The sequence below is a fragment of the Pogonomyrmex barbatus genome, unplaced genomic scaffold (assembly GCF_055798465.1).
Source record: "Pogonomyrmex barbatus isolate J1 unplaced genomic scaffold, ASM5579846v1 scaffold5, whole genome shotgun sequence".
Classification (NCBI taxonomy): Eukaryota; Metazoa; Arthropoda; class Insecta; order Hymenoptera; family Formicidae; genus Pogonomyrmex; species Pogonomyrmex barbatus.
This window is the reverse complement of record NW_028297149.1, coordinates 3,807,481-3,823,958: the sequence shown is the minus strand read 5'-3', so window position 1 is coordinate 3,823,958 and position 16,478 is coordinate 3,807,481. Positions and strand designations below refer to the sequence as shown.

The following is a 16,478-nucleotide window of genomic DNA, read 5'->3' as shown; positions in this document are numbered from 1 at the left end:
ATCAAATTAAATAACTCTCAGGCGGACACAGATTTCCTTAGACCCCGTGGATTTTGTCGGAAATAACCAACAGAAGCGAGAGAATGCATCTACCGCTACCAATATATATTTATATCCATATGTACTTTGTAACGGACCAAAGTGATCGATATGCAGTGCTTCAAGAGGAAAAGTCGGTGCCTGGCCCATCTGGATTTCTCTCTTCAACCTATTGCTCGAAGAATTCGCGATTAGACAGACAATGGTTATCTCTATAGTCATGAATTCTTTTTCTCATTGAGGGAAACCAGTATGCGCCCAGAGCTGCCAGATTCAGAAAGTTCGCAGCATGCCACACAAGCGAGCAGCCCGTATACGTGTGCTCGTGCCGAGTCGCGCCACTTTGATTAGCGTCGGGCAGTGGAAGAGGACAGCTGTACTGCTGATTCTTTCTCTGTCTGTCTCTTTCTCTTTACTTCCTGTCTTTTTTCTTTCTCAAACGATAGCTAGCGTGCGCGATTTTTCGTGCTACGCCTGCTCTTCGCTCACACACACGCATATATATATATATATATATATATGTGGCGGCTTGGTATTGGAGGAGCGTTGTCCATGATATGAAGAATTTTGATGACGGAAAAAAGATGTTGGCCGCGGTGGGATTCGAACCTAGGTCCTCAGGTGTCTCGAGCGCTACCACTATGCCATGCGGACCACGGTGCTTTTTCGTGTATGTTTCTGCTAGGTATTAGTTGTGTGAGCGGGGGACCGCCACATATATATATATATATATATATATATATATATATATATATGAAATAAATGTAATTATTAATTAATAAGACAAATATAGTTATATATTTTCCAATGAGTAAATATTTAAAGCAAATATAAATGTATTAGAAAATGATGAAAAGCAGGAACGTAAATAAATAAAGAAAAAAATCCATTCTCCAATATGTACGCATTTTTCTTAAAAAAAAAACCTTCATTTTTAATATAAGAAAATGACTTATTTTTAATACAGAAAACAATTAAAAATTAACTTCAATGTTATTTATTTTGTAACTATTCAGTGAATATACTTTTTATTTCATCAATTGCAAGTATAAATAACATTTAAAAAAAGTAAATGTAATAAAGGAAAGTATTATTATTATAATAGCAATTTTATTGTTTCATTAATAGATTACGTACATATATTGCTACATATGTTGCTCAACGAAAACCACGAAAAAGTGGTGGTCTCTTCCATCGAAAAAATGTTTGTCACAACAATGTGTTGCATTTTCAATGAATGAATGTATAAAAAAGAATAGAGAGTAGAGACAGAATAATACAAAAGATAGATGGAAAGAAAAGAAATAGGAAAAGTATAGAAAGAAATTGAAAGATAGAAAGAAAAAATAGAATATAAAAGAATAAAAACAAGAGATAACAAGAGAGATAGGACGATAGAAAGATAGAAAGATAGGAAGATAGAAAATAGCAGGAAAAAGACACGCGATACATAGAAAGTAATTTGATTACGTAAAGGTTACTTTACAAGATTTATAACTCATGATAAAATTTTATTAAGAAAGAAGAATTTTATTAAGAAAAACAAAATCACTTCAAAAATAAGATAACATCTATAAATAAATAAATACGTTAATATATATGTATATATAAATTGTATATATGTACATGTAAATAAAACATGTGTTTGTTCTGATGCAAGTTCTCAATAACTTAAACTTAAATTTTGATTTATTTTATTGAACGCCACATGTACTAAAATGTTTCTTTTTATTCAAGAAGCGCTCAATTTCAAAATTATAATTATTTAAATTTTGTTCAAATATATTTAATGAGATATAGATCTCGATTTATATCAGAGATAACGTGTCATAATATTTGAAAAATAACAGCAAAAGATACACATTTCTACGCAATTTTAATATCAATATAGAATTTTAGTATCAATATAAACAACATTATAATTATTGTTGCATCATGTCATAGGAGCCTACATTTAGTAAAAGAACGCTTCGATTTGATACTCACGCATTGACGTACAAATTTTGCTTAAATAAATAAGTACATTCAATCAATAAAACATGAAAGAATATCAGTGTAACTCGATTAATTTGATTGAATACACAGCATAATTCTGCTAAAATCGTTAGAGATAAAAGTTAGTCCATTCCAAAACGAAAAGGTAGACAGAGTTCTCTTCGATAAGTCATTTCTTCAATTAGTCTCTTGTTATCTCTTGTTTCTATTCTTTTATATTCTATTTTTTCTTTCTTTCTATTTTTTTCTTTCTATCCTTCAATTTCTTTCTTATACTTTTCTTATCTCTTTTTTTTTTATCTGTCCTTTCTACTATTTTGTCTCTACTCTCTATTCTTTTCTATACATTCATTCATTGAAAATGCAACACGTTATGTTGTGAGAAACATTTTTTTGACGGAAGAGACCGCTACCTTCTCGCGGTTTCCGTTGAGCAACAATATGTACGTAATCTATTAATAAAACTGCAATAAAATTGCAGTTTATTACAATAATAGTACTTTCCTTTATTACATTTACTTTTTTATTTTTTTTTAATGTTATTTATACTTACAATTGACGAAATAAAAAGTGTACTCACTGAATAGTTACAAAACATTGAAATTAATTTTTAATCGTTTTCTGTATTAAAAATAAGTCATTTTCTTATATTAAAAATGAAGGTTTTTTTTTAAGAAAAATGCATATATATTGACTAAGAGTGGATTTTTTTTTTTTTTATTTATTGACGCTCCTGCTTTTCATCATTTTCTAATCCATTATATTTATTTTAAATATTTATTCATTGGAAAATATATAACTATATTTGTCGTATTAATTAATAATTACATTTATATTATTAAATTTGTAATACATATATATATATATATATATATATATGTATATATATTTTGTGTGTGTGTGTGTGTGTGTGTGTGTGTGTGTGTGTGTGTGTGTGTGTGTGTGTGTGTGTGTGTGTGTGTGTGTGTGTGTTGAGAGAGAGCGAAGAGCAGGCATAGCACGAAGAATCGCGCACGCTTTAGCTATCGCTTGACAAAGAAAAAGGACAGAAAACAAAGAAAAAGAGCAGTACAACTGTCCTCTTTCACTGCCTGACGCTAGTCGAAGTAGCGCGACTCGGCGCGAGCACCAGAGATGCCATTTCATGTACGATTGCAGCCACGCTCAGGAATGCCATTTCATGTACGATTGCAGCCACGCTGCAGCACGTAGAGGGGATAGGCTGGCACACACACTAGCGCGAGCGCTCGTCCGTGTACGCTCCGCGCTTCGGCCAGCTTCGAGCGGTAGAAAAGGAGTACCGACAACTGCTGTCTTCTTCTTTCTCGAGAAACGCTGTACCGTTGATTTGAAGCTGGCGTCTCATGACATGACACGAATTAATCATGCGAGGCGCAATGCCATTGTCGATTATTTTTACACTTTTATACATTTATTTTATTAAGTTAATAACATTATTACAATATATTTTTTTCATACATAAATAAAAATAAAAATTTGTAAATACAAAAATCCAATATGCTCTTTGCCAATATATACGCTTTTTATTTGCAAAAAGTAATTATTATATTAAAAAAAATTTATTGTCGTCTTATAAAGATATTTAGATATAATTATTAAAAACTTAGCGTATATTGTATATTGTATTCCTTGTACTTTTACTGTATTTATTTTCTATAAATATAAAACGTATATATTGTTGCTCGACGGAAATCGCGAGAAGGTGGTGATCTCTTTTGTCAGGAGGGAAATGTAAAAAATTATTTATTTAAATTATTAATAAAAAATAATTTAAATAATTTAATTATTGTAATATTAAAAATTAATTTTTTAATATTGCAAAATTGATTTTTTACATTTCCCTGTGTGTGTGTGTGTGTGTGTGTGTGTGTGTGTGTGTGTGTGTGTGTGTGTGTGTGGATGTGTGGGTGGTGTGGTGTGTGTGTGTGTGTGTGTTATGTATAACTATATGCATACAATTACTGATACAAATTCGCTTTTTTTTTCTCATAATATCTCCCGCAAACAAGATTTTTTACACGCTTATTCTCTTTAAGCGTGATGTCTGCTATGGACAAGATTTTTTACACGCTTATCCTCTTTAAGCGTGATATCTGCTATGGACAAGATTTTTTACACGCTTATTCTCTTTAAGCGTGATGTTTGCTATGGACAAGATTTTTTACACGCTAATTCTCTTTAAGTGTGATATCTACTATGGACAAGATTCTAATAATCTAATATTTAACATTTTTAACCTGCCCACGAGGGACCAGCAATTTCATTGTCATTCACGGCATGTAACCTTAAAGTACTGCGTTTTTTTTTAGCAATATTAGCATATAATTTATCTGTTGACATAAGAGACAAATACTTTTCTTCAATCACCATTTAAATATGTTTCTCCTCTCACCCTTAATCCTGATTTTAAAACACACGTGGCATTAATGAAAGCCGACGATAATCTATTTCGATTTTTTGTTTTTAAATTACTTAAAGAGGAAAACATTCTCTCTGGGTCGGCATTTGAATTTGGAAGTGATCGAACAGCATTCAAAACAAGATTCCAGAAGTCTTTCTACACATAAGTAATGAGAAAGCCAGCGTGTATCACATAATTTTAACAATTTGTGATTTGTTCTTGGAAACACTCAGAAAATTCATTGTAAATAGATAATCGTTTGGGGCTATTGTTAATAAAATTAGAAATTTTTCGTAAAAATTCTTCGCAAAATTCTGATATTTTATTACATGCAGCATGCGCTATTAATGCGGCAGAATGGCAAGGGCATGTAAATGTTAATAAATGTGTTAATAAATGTTAATAAATGGACATACTTCTTCTAATTTTTTTTTTAATGATGAAAATTTTCCTATCATGACAGATGCATTGTCGCATGATAGAACTATAATATTTAAAAATGGTATTTTTATTTTCCACATTTCACATTTAAATGCTTGAAACAATTTTTCTGCGCTGGAATCTTTGGCATCAATATTAATTAATTTAGTTAATTGTGAACGAACATCTAATGTCTCCGGGTCAACGTATCGTATCATAAAAGTCATTCATTTAGTATTACAAATATGAGACGTTTCGTCAGTAAATATTGAAAATTTTATGTTCTGAATTTTGTTAACGACACGTTCCGTTTCAATCATAAAACATTTGTAATAATATTTTTACATTTTGTACGACTCATGCTCGTGCTTTTTGCCCAAATAAGAAGGGAGGGTGTGCGTCACGACGGGACCTGATCACGAACCAGTCGTGAAAACTCGTAATTATTTTGCGAAAAAATAGCACCTCAGCCAGGAATCGAACCTGGATCTCCTGCTTACCGGGCAGGCATCTTATCCTTTCGACTACCGAGGCATGTGATGATATTTATCGCAAATAACGTGTTTAGAATAACACGTCAACAATACAATGATACACATATATATATATATATATATATATATATTACAATATACATATATACATGTATTCTTTCGAATCCCCACGACCGGTACTCCAGAGAGATGATGGTCCTATTCTCTCGATGGATGCAGGTCGGACTGCAGCGGCGACACCCTCCAACACCATTGGCAAATATACAAATAATCCTCCTGGAGCACGACAGGAGAGATTGCATCAAGCATGGCTCGAGCCCCCGAATAAGAAGGGAGGGTGTGCGTCACGGCGGGGCCCGACCACGAACCAGTCGTGAAAACTCGTAATTATTTTGCGAAAAAATACCACCTCAGCCAGGAATCGAACCTGGATTTCCTGCTTACCGGGCAGGCATCTTATCCTTTCGACTACCGAGGCATGTGATGATATTTATCGCAAATAACGTGTTTAGAATAACACGTCAACAATACAATGATACACATATATATATATATATATATATATATATATATATATATATATATATTACAATATACATATATACATGTATTCTTTCGAATCCCCACGACCGGTACTCCAGAGAGATGATGGTCCTATTCTCTCGAATATATTAAGATCTTTTCCTATATGTTGAAAAAAATGAAAAATCTCTTTTGCAGTTTGATGAGAAATATTTTTATCGGCAATTAGTGCGGCATATCTAATTTCTGCTAACTTTTTACGCTCATCAAACGACAAAAATGATTTATTATCTTCCGTTTGCAAATTTTGATTTGATTTATTTATCTCAATGAAACTTTTATATTTATCTAAATGTGCTTTGGATTCTGCATGACGATATATTTGTGCTAAACCACCAGTAATAGTTTTATTGCAAATGGAACAAAAAGATAAATTTGCATTATTAGGTACTTCTCATAACCAACATTTAAATTCTTCGATATCTAACCATTTCTGTTGAAAAACTGGTTGAGATATTTTTTTTATTTTTCATCATTGTTAGGTAATGATGATCCTTTTTTTAAGATTATTTTTATGATATGCAGAATCTGCATGGCGAGAAATTAATGAACTACATGAAAAATTCTTATTGCAAATGCTACAATGATACTGACTATTATTACTTGATACTTCGCGTATCCATGATTGATATCTATTATATCAGTAAGCTAAGCTTTTATAAAACTTCGTTTACGTTTTTTGATTGATTCGTCACACATTTTCATATCAATTATAAAAGGACAAAAAAATCGAAAAAAGATAAAAAGAGAAATAGAAATATAATATGAAAATTATATGTATGCGTGTGTCACGGAAAGAGATCAGGATTCTGTTATTGGTCAAAATATTTTACGATCCTAAATCGTCTCTCTCCGTACGTACGTATATGTGAATATGTGTGTGTGTGTGTGTGTGTGTGTGTGTGTGTGTGTGTGTGTGTGTGTGTGTGTGTGTGTGTGTGTGTAAATGTGTATATGGAAAGTTATACCTTTTAATCTCGAATATATTCTTCAATATTAAAAAGTCAAGATGTATAGGATACGATATACGATGTGATCAAAAGACGGTACACAAAGTCACCGAAAGACAAATGAAATCGTCGCGCATCGTGAGATAAACAATGGAAAATCGAGATCGTTATTTCTTTCTTATTCGGCGACACAGCGAACAGCACTCGACGACGCAATGACAGGTTACAATTTATTATTATTTAAGAAATATAAATCACATTTTCAATCTAATTTAATATTAATATTAATTTATGCTTCATTATCGTATGCGTGTGCGTGTGCCTGCATGTGCGTGTGCCTGCGTGTGCCTGTGCGTACGTGTGCCTGCGTGTACGCGTGTACGTGCGTATGCATGTATTAAAATTTTATCATTATCTGATATCAGTAGTATAATCAGTAGTATAATAATGTTACTATTATATAGTTTATATATTTTACAGAGCAAAAGAAAAAGTTTGCTGATATGATGCAACAGCAGCAGAAACAGCATGAGCTACAAATGCAGCAATTAAGAGAGCAACATGAGTTGCAATTGCAACAGCTGCGGGAGCAAGTAAACTTGCTGATAAGAAAAAAAACGCTTTTACTGACAAATATAAAAATTTGGACAGATACTAATATATAAATAATTTTATTGGATCTTTAAAATGATTATCTGTGAAATCTGTTATATTTAAATCGGTTGCTAGATCAGAAACATTTTTGTGAACATTATTATTATGTTTAAGTGTCTTACATAATAATATTGATGGTCCAATAAAATTATTTCCAGATCTGTATCTGATTAATTTGTAATTTTTAGATTTTTCAACAAAAGTTTTTTTTATACAGAAACAACAACCGCAGCAGCAGCAACAACAGCAGCAGCAACAGCAGCAGCAGCAAGATAGTGGTATTATTTATTTAAATAATTATATGTATATAAATACACACATATATGTCATGTATAATACATATATATGTAAACATATTAATATTTTGACATTTAATTATTTTCAGCCTTATAGACGAAACAGTGGTGGGCGCTGCCGTGCAAGAAGGCCTTGCAACGAGGGGGATGTATGAGATATAGTTGGAGGGGGGGGCCGGAGAGGAGAAAGAGGCCCGGAAGGAAATGAAGAAGGAAGAGGCCGGGGAAGAAATATTGAAAAAAATATAATTATAAAAAAATATTATTTTAAATAAAAAATATAAAAATACAAAAAATACAAACATTTTATTATTTAAAATAATTTACAGTTCATTAAAATCATAAAAACTTAATAAAATAAATTAATTAAAATTTATTTTATTCCACAACATAATTAAAATTTATTGTCCCATATTCATACAACCAAATAAAAATTAAATTTATTCAAAAAGAACTAAATATCTTTAAAATTGACTAAAATCTCTTCTCTAAAAAGTTATTAATAATAATTATTTTACATTACAACTATTATATTCTTCCTAGCCATTCTAAATTCGAGAATATTTTTATAAATAAAAACATAATTTATTAATCCCTGATACAAAAGGTAAAATAAAATTATCTTCCTTACATTAAAACTTTTTCATTTACATTACTTAACTTTATAATTACAAAAAATTATTTCTTCATTTATTACTATAACTAATTCCCAAACATAATTTTATTTACCAATAAATAATTTACATTATCCTCAAAATAATTAATTTTTACATTTAGAATTAAAACTAAGTTTTTCTTAAATTTAACAGTATTATTCCAATAAATTCTTTAAATGAAATTTTATCTAAATACATTTTCCAATATATTTACTATGTTACGACTTCTCTCACTCATGTATTAATGAGAATGACGGACAATTTGTACACATTATAAATCTATTACTAATTAATAAAATTATATTAAATTTAATTAAATTCTTCCTCAATTAATTATTAAAAATTAATATTCAAATAATCTATTAAACTGTAACTCATTTTAAACCCTGTCCAAACTACATTTTGATTTGAATTTAAATTTAATATCAAAAATTGTTTAATTATTAATCTAATAATATAATTTTAAAACAACAATATATAAATTTATAAACAGATTCATCCTATATTGTTTATCCTATCGTGGATTATCAATTTACACAACAAGTTCCTCTAATTAATTATATTTAATATATAATATTTAATTTTATATTTTTTTATTGTGAATATATATATATATATATATATATATATATATATATATATTCACAATTATAAAGAATTAATATATTAATATTATTTAAAATTATTAATATTATTTATATTATATTATATTAACATTATTTATAATTTATTTAATAAATATAATTGATAATAGTAAAACTAATAGTTGATATGAAAAAGAATATATCAATCGCAAAAATAAATTTAAGTGAATTATGTCAGCACTCTTACTTTTTCATTATTGTTATTTATTGTTAAATGTTTAATGCTTCTTTGATAAATTATTACTAAAAAGAATAATTAATACTTCTTTTAATAAAAATTTATCAAAGAAGCATTAAACATTTAAAAACTAATAACAATAATGAAAAGATAAGAGTGTTAACATAATTTGAATTTCTTTTTGCGATTGATATATTCATATCAATTATTAGTTTTATTATCTAATTTTTATTATCTATTATTTATTAATATCATAAAAGCTATATAGCCTTTTTATATTCAGCAACTTTCTTTTATATAATAATATATCTAATATTTATTTTATATATTTATTGGTATATATATATATATATATATATATATATATATAATATAAATATATATAATATATATATGTATATTATTTATTTATATATTTATATATTTATTCAGTTTTTAATAGCTATATCTAAATATCTTTATAAGATCACAATAAATTTTTTTTAATATAATAATTACTTTTTGCAAATAAAAAGCGTATATTGGCAAAGAGCATATATATTGGATATATATTGGATTTTTGTATTTACAAATTTTAATTTTTATTTATGTATGAAAAAAATATATTGTAATAATGTTATTAACTTAATAAAATAAATGTATAAAGTGTAAAAATAATCGACAATGGCATCGCGTCTCGCATAATTAATTCGTGTCATGTCATGAGACGCCAGCTTCAAATCAGCGGTACAGCGTTTCTCGAGAAAGAAGAAGACAGCAGTTGTCGGTATTCCTTCTCTACCGCTCGAAGCTGGCCGAAGCGCGGAGCATACACGGACGAGCGCTTGCGCTAGTGTGTGTGCCAGCCTATCTCCTCTACGTGCTGCAGCGTGGCTGCAATAATACATGAAATGGCATCCCTGGCGAGCACACGTTCACGGGCTGCTTGCTTGTGTGGCATGCTGCAACTTCTCGAATTTGGCAACTCTGTATGCGCTATGAATGCCTTCAAAAGTTTTTTTAAAGCCGCAATGCAGATTATCGTGGTAAGTACGGATTTATCATTGTTTCAGGAATAGCGAATGGGGGCGATCTGTTCCTTTTCTATATACAAGATAGTATTATAAATTGGCTTTATTTATTACGTGAACTACGCATTACAATCGGTAACAACGTTGAATTCGATATAAATATATATGAAAGCATTCAATGACACGAACAATAGCTAGCATCTCAAGCTCAAAAGAATGATAATTTATTTCCGCCCTGTTTACAGACTGATTAAAATAGGCTATGGGAGCCCAACGATTATCTGTTTGTTTCTGCAGGATTGCACCGAGACCACAGGTACTGGCATCAGTGTGCAACTCGGTTGCGGTCTTTGGATTGTAAATGCGAAGCACTGGATATGAGGTTTTCTTTTAAGTTGATTAAAAGCTTCGATACATTCATCATTGAAATTAAATTCGACTGTTTTCTTTAACAGATTTTGCAGTGATTTGGCTATCGTGTAATCCTGAATAAATTTCCGGAAGTAATTAGTAAGTTCTAAAATCTTTGAATATCTTGTAGCGTTTTTGGTTGTGGAAAATCACGAATCGATTGCGTGTGTCGCGGACTCATGGAAATCTCGTTTTCTCTTATTATATAACCTAAATATTCTAATTCGCGGCGTATGAAAAGACATTTACTATAATTTAACTGAAATTCATAACTCTTTAGAATTATTAACATTTCTCTTAAGATTTTCAGAATCAAATCAATGGAATCGGACGGTATTAGAATATCGTCTATATACACTAGGATCTTGTCCTCCCTAATCAATGGTTGCAAAATTTGCACTATTCTTTTTTGGAATTTGGAATTTGACTGGCGACTCGGAATAACCAAATGGTAAACATAGAAATTCAAATTGTCCATGCGGTATGACAAACGAAAAATACTTGGTAGAATCCGGATCTTTTATTTGATGAAATCCATTCTTTAAATCCAATAAAGTAAAAACAGATTTATTATTTAATCGTGATAAACTGTCTTCGATCAGAGGGAAAGGATATTTTTGTTTTTGAACACGTGCATTTAACGGCCGTAAATCTACGCAAAGCCTGAGTTGGCCATTCTTTTTCTTCACTGGAATGATACATGCACAATAAGGCGAGCTACTTAGTTTAATGATATTACGTTCGAGTAAATTATCTGTAATTTCACGAATTTGAATTCTTTCTTGCAGAGCAAATCTTTGTGAGGCGTACGCATACGTGGAATCGTCTCTTAAGAATACTTTGACTGAATAATCATCGTCTATTACTGGTAAGTCTAAATTTTCTACTTCTAAAATCAACTCTTTTAATTGTTGTTTAACTGATTACTCAAAATCAATTTCAATATCTTTAATTATTGACTCAATATTCCGTTCTACATAGCATACTTCGGTTGGTAGCACCAATTGTAACGATTCATTTTGATTATTACTTTAAAACGGTCTCGCTTTCCCGCGCGGAGAACGGTCAGTCGGTTGCCAGGAGGGGAAGCGAGGACGTTGGAGACAGAAAGTTGTTATTAAATTGTTAGGCGATAATTATAACAAATAACGATGCTTTATTTAATTAACAATGGCGCGATGGAATGCACCGAATCTTCGCGTCAATTGTTCGTGACCGCGGACGGGCGAGACGGCGATCGGCACGCGGATAGCGCGTAGATACCAAATGAGATATCGCTCGGGCGGTCGGCGCGATACTGATCGCGGCGCGCAGTTCGGTGGCGCGGGGCGCGCGCGGCGGCGGCGGTGTCGCACGTGTTCGTCGCGGGCCTTTAAATCGGCGTTGATTTAAACGTGCACGCATGTCGCGGGTGTTGTCGCGAGGGTGGAACTCGGCCAGCCGGGGAGGACCCCAGCTGTGTGCGGAGAAGAAAGTGGCGGTGTCGAGTATACTCGGCCGACCAGGGTGTACCCTGGTGCTCGGAGAGGTGGTATCGGGGAGAACCCCGACACCCGGCGGAGAAATCTCGGAAATGGCGGAGTCGGGGCGAGCGAACTCGACGCGCTGGGGAGACCCCAGCAACTCTCGGCTTGCCGTACGAGATACGGAAACGGCTTTCGAAAGGGCCAAGCGAACTTGGCGCGTTGGGGAGAGCCCCAACAAAATTCAGGCTTGCTACCGGTTTCGGATGCTCGCTTCCTTGAGACGGGCTCTCGGAAAACGGAGCTAGGAACAGGAGTCAATGAGGAGTGCTTTTCTGTGGAGAACGATGCCTTTTTATACCCGAGATCGACCTCGGTATTTTCGGTCGGATCGGTCGGATTGGTCGATCTCAGGGTTAGCATCTCTCTCCCCAGGAGCGGAAAAAAGGATCGGGTATAATTGGTTTTTTGGGGATTAGACAGAATAGGAGCGAGGGATGATTAAAGGTATGGAAGGAATTCGGTGGGAAGGTAACGGCGCGGTGCGGGGGTGGTTACGCGCTTGTGGACGCGGTCGTGGCGCGGTGCGGGACGCTCGCTCAGTTGTGTGGCGCGGCGTCGGTGCGGCGCGGGACGCGTTCACGCTCAGTGGTACGATGCGTGGCGCGATGCGGAGTGCGTTAGCGCTTGTTGGCGCGACGCTTGGCGCGGTGCGGGGAAATACCACGAAAACATACATGTTTTCGTAGTATTCTCCGACGCTTCGGAGTTCGCGTATTGCTAGATTAAAAAGAGGAGGCATTACTGCCTCTTTGCGGCCACTGCCGCACTCCGCCTGGTGTTCGGCGGTCCCCGACGGATGGTCGGTCGGGGGAAATTCGGAGGAGGAATGGAGCGGAGGGATGCGCTCCGTTACAACTTGCGGCGTTATATACTACAACAACTTTTTGCTCTCCCAAAAAATCACGACCTAATATTATATCACTAACACTACGGGTTAGCGAGGACGCTACATGATATGTAAGTTCTATCTTTTTAGTGGTAGTTAGTAGTTTTTAGATAATCCTTAATTTCTAAAGTGATTGTACTTTTCCTCCTCCTTTCCTCCAAATTCTGTATTTGCGAAGCTAGCATTGCCGCAGATTAAGGAATTGATGCTGTCGCTATCGCCGACTGATTGTCTGAAACTTGACTCCGTGGGGACGGAGAAAACTTTTCTCCTGTGAGGTACGAACTTCTCTCAGCTCCCTTTCCGGCAAATCGTTCCGGATTAAGCAGCGTCTAAATGCTTCCAACATTTTTTGCAGTGCATAAGTAAAATATAATATCTATTTATATATATCTAAATATATATCTATATCTATTTATTTATTTATTTTAATATCCTTAGATTAGTTTATTAACATTAATAATACATTGCTTTTAATTAAAATATTTTATTGTAATATTACTTTTTGCGTGTTCTTCTTAATATTTAATATGTTTAAAATAAGTTTATGATGTTCATATATTTAAATTATAAAATTATACTATACTTGCACACTTCCGTATTACTATTCGGAGCCGCTTCGGAACATTATTATTGATTGATATGTTGATTGATATCTATATGTTATGTTGTCGTTATGGCTTATTGAGGAATCGATACCCCTCAATATCTTAACGATAAGATTTGACTTTAGTGATACTTTTAACGACATTTATCGTTACGTTAAATTACAGAATACTATTTTTCGTTATAGTGTCGTTAAATCTGCGTAATGACATCCCTACCTAGTAACTGTCGTTAAGAAGTTAGAGAATAGACCTACTGGCCATCACAAATTCGATTTTGAAGCGTTTTGATTGGTTCACCATTTTTTTCTAATTTAAGAGGGGATAGCTTTAGCGCAAGCGTATGAAATGATGAAACATACATAATCACAAAAAACTTACAAAATGATGGAACATACATAACCTCAGAAAAACTTACGAAACATATATCGGTTTCGAATATTATTCAGGCAGATTCTATTTTTCGTAGATTGTGACACAATTCTTTTTCTTTAATAAAATCTTAACAAAATTATTTTTAGATATGTAACGTACATGTTTATAGAAATCGAATGCTGAAAAGTAGTGATTAATTTGAATATTAAAAGCAATATTATTTAGTGTTTTTAATATTCAAAATAAATAATTTCTAGTATTATATTGGACAGTAATTACATTTTTGTAACAGTGATATAACATGTAACTAATGATAAGTGCAAAATGATATTTTAGAGCAAGGAAGAAATTAAATAAACAAAGTTTAACAGTTTATTTTATTTTATTGCATTGCCATTGACTTACTGTTATAATATTTATAATTTAATAATTCTTTTTTTATTAGATATCCTTAATCTATAAACTGCAAATCTGTTTTTAGTATTTAAATTATGATATTGTAAGATATGATTATTATTTAAAATATTAAGAAATTTTGTTAATTAAAAACTTCTCATTATTGCAAATAGATTTTTGATATTTTCTGAATATATATTTCAGTTTTTTAAATATTTCGAATGTTTGCTTAGTTGATTAGAACAAAAAGTAAAGTGTTATCTTTTTCATTTTCTTACTATCGTACTAATTTTGCATGTCGTGAAAAATTTCGATTTGTAGAACCTACACTTATAATAACACCCGACTCACCCCCCTCAATTATTAATAATGTTAAAGCGTCCCCGACCGATCAACCGTCGGGGCGCCGACACGGCGATCCTTCCGCGATCCCACCGTCGTGAAAATCCCGTCGAACAACGGACGCGGCAAACCAGAGATCACGCGGCTTCACGTGCGCGCTACGTGGACAAACACGCATACGGTAAGGCCACCGCCGCCGGCTCCGCTACTGACCGCGCCACCGAACATCCTCGCGGAATTCCCGAGCGCGTTCGGCGAATTATCGCGAGGATTCCGGCAAAGGCATCCCCCGGAACTACCCCGACCCGAGTTCGGCCGACCCGTACCCGACGACTCCCGACCGACGGCCGGCTCGGGTATATTAGGCAACTCCGAGAGATAATCGAGACCGGCGAGACAGTAGCCAGTCCAGTACTGCTCTCGATACTCCTAGTCATCTCCAAAAGCGATTTAGGGTGCTACCTATCGTGCCAGGAGCTTCTGGCCGATCGCTCCTTTAATCCAAACGCACAAGTTATTCACAGATTGAGGAGCTTCTCAATCTGGGCTCCAAAAAGTAAGCCCTTGTGCACATCTTCCTCTGACGATCGAGAAGTAGGGAGCTTTCTGCATTCGAAGCGTCATAGCACGAATCCCTGACAAACCATACACACAAACAGCTGATCCGTCACAACAAGCCGGCCGAAAACCGCGCACCGTCGCGCCCGCGCCTACCGTGAACGCGCCGAAATTCGGAGAACCGACCGTGAATCGAGCGATTATACAATACATAGAAACTGCGCGTCTTTTCACCGTACCAACGACGAAATTCCGAAAGATACTTGTAAATATTGTACATACAAAAAAACCGCAGCCAGTCGGAACTGTAAACATAGACTTAGATATATATAAACTAAAGAGGCTCACGATATTTTATTTCTCTTACCGAATCCTGACCATATCCGACCGACGCTATCCTGCGAAACCCGATCTACGCGAAACTAGAGACGTTTTACACCTATTAATATATTGCTCACAAAGTTGTGTATTTTTTTTAATACTCGTTACTATGTAACTAGCGATATTATATAAAATACTATTTTCTATATAATTTAATTCTTCTACTTTTTGAAATACGTATGACATATCAATATTTGACTGAGTAGGAAATTCCGAAAATAGTTTACAATCCTGAAAATGATTACAATGTTTTGAAGATTTATGTACGGCAATTATATCCAAAAAATCTTGTAGAATATATAATTTCTCCTTATCTTTTTCTTTTTATAATAAAAATAAAAGAAAAAAACGTCGAAAATAAGCTCAACGATCGCCAGATGATCGATGTCACGTGACATTATATCATTATCATTAGAGAAAAAATGGTGGACCAATCAAAACATTTCAAAATCGAGATATTGAAAAGATATGTGATGACCAGACTCTTACTAAAAAGTTTCTACTATATAGAATAGGATCTCTAAAGTAAAAGTCTGATTGTGTATGTGTTTGTATATGTATGCGCGCGCGCACACACACAATTAGATATAGCATTCTACATATTACAAATTGAAAACCGAAATAACATAATAAATGATAGCATACCAGTATTCAGATA

At 33.5% G+C, this 16,478-nt stretch overlaps 1 protein-coding gene and 1 long non-coding RNA gene across 15 annotated transcripts in view; one reads left to right on the top strand and one right to left on the bottom strand.

The window, feature by feature from the left end:
- LOC105422389 (uncharacterized protein F13E9.13, mitochondrial) overlaps nt 1–16,478 on the bottom strand; it is a 263,236-nt gene that overhangs the window by 208,453 nt on the left and 38,305 nt on the right. The gene's annotated exons all lie outside the window — the stretch shown is intronic.
- Nucleotides 10,223–14,864, top strand: LOC148935351 (uncharacterized). Of its 2 annotated transcripts, none has more exons than XR_016140393.1 (3): nt 10,223–10,355; nt 10,586–10,722; nt 10,796–14,864. It is a non-coding gene; the product is annotated as an uncharacterized LOC148935351 (long non-coding RNA). The 2 variants fall into 2 exon arrangements; XR_016140394.1 differs by having other exon boundaries at nt 10,586–11,202; nt 11,540–14,864.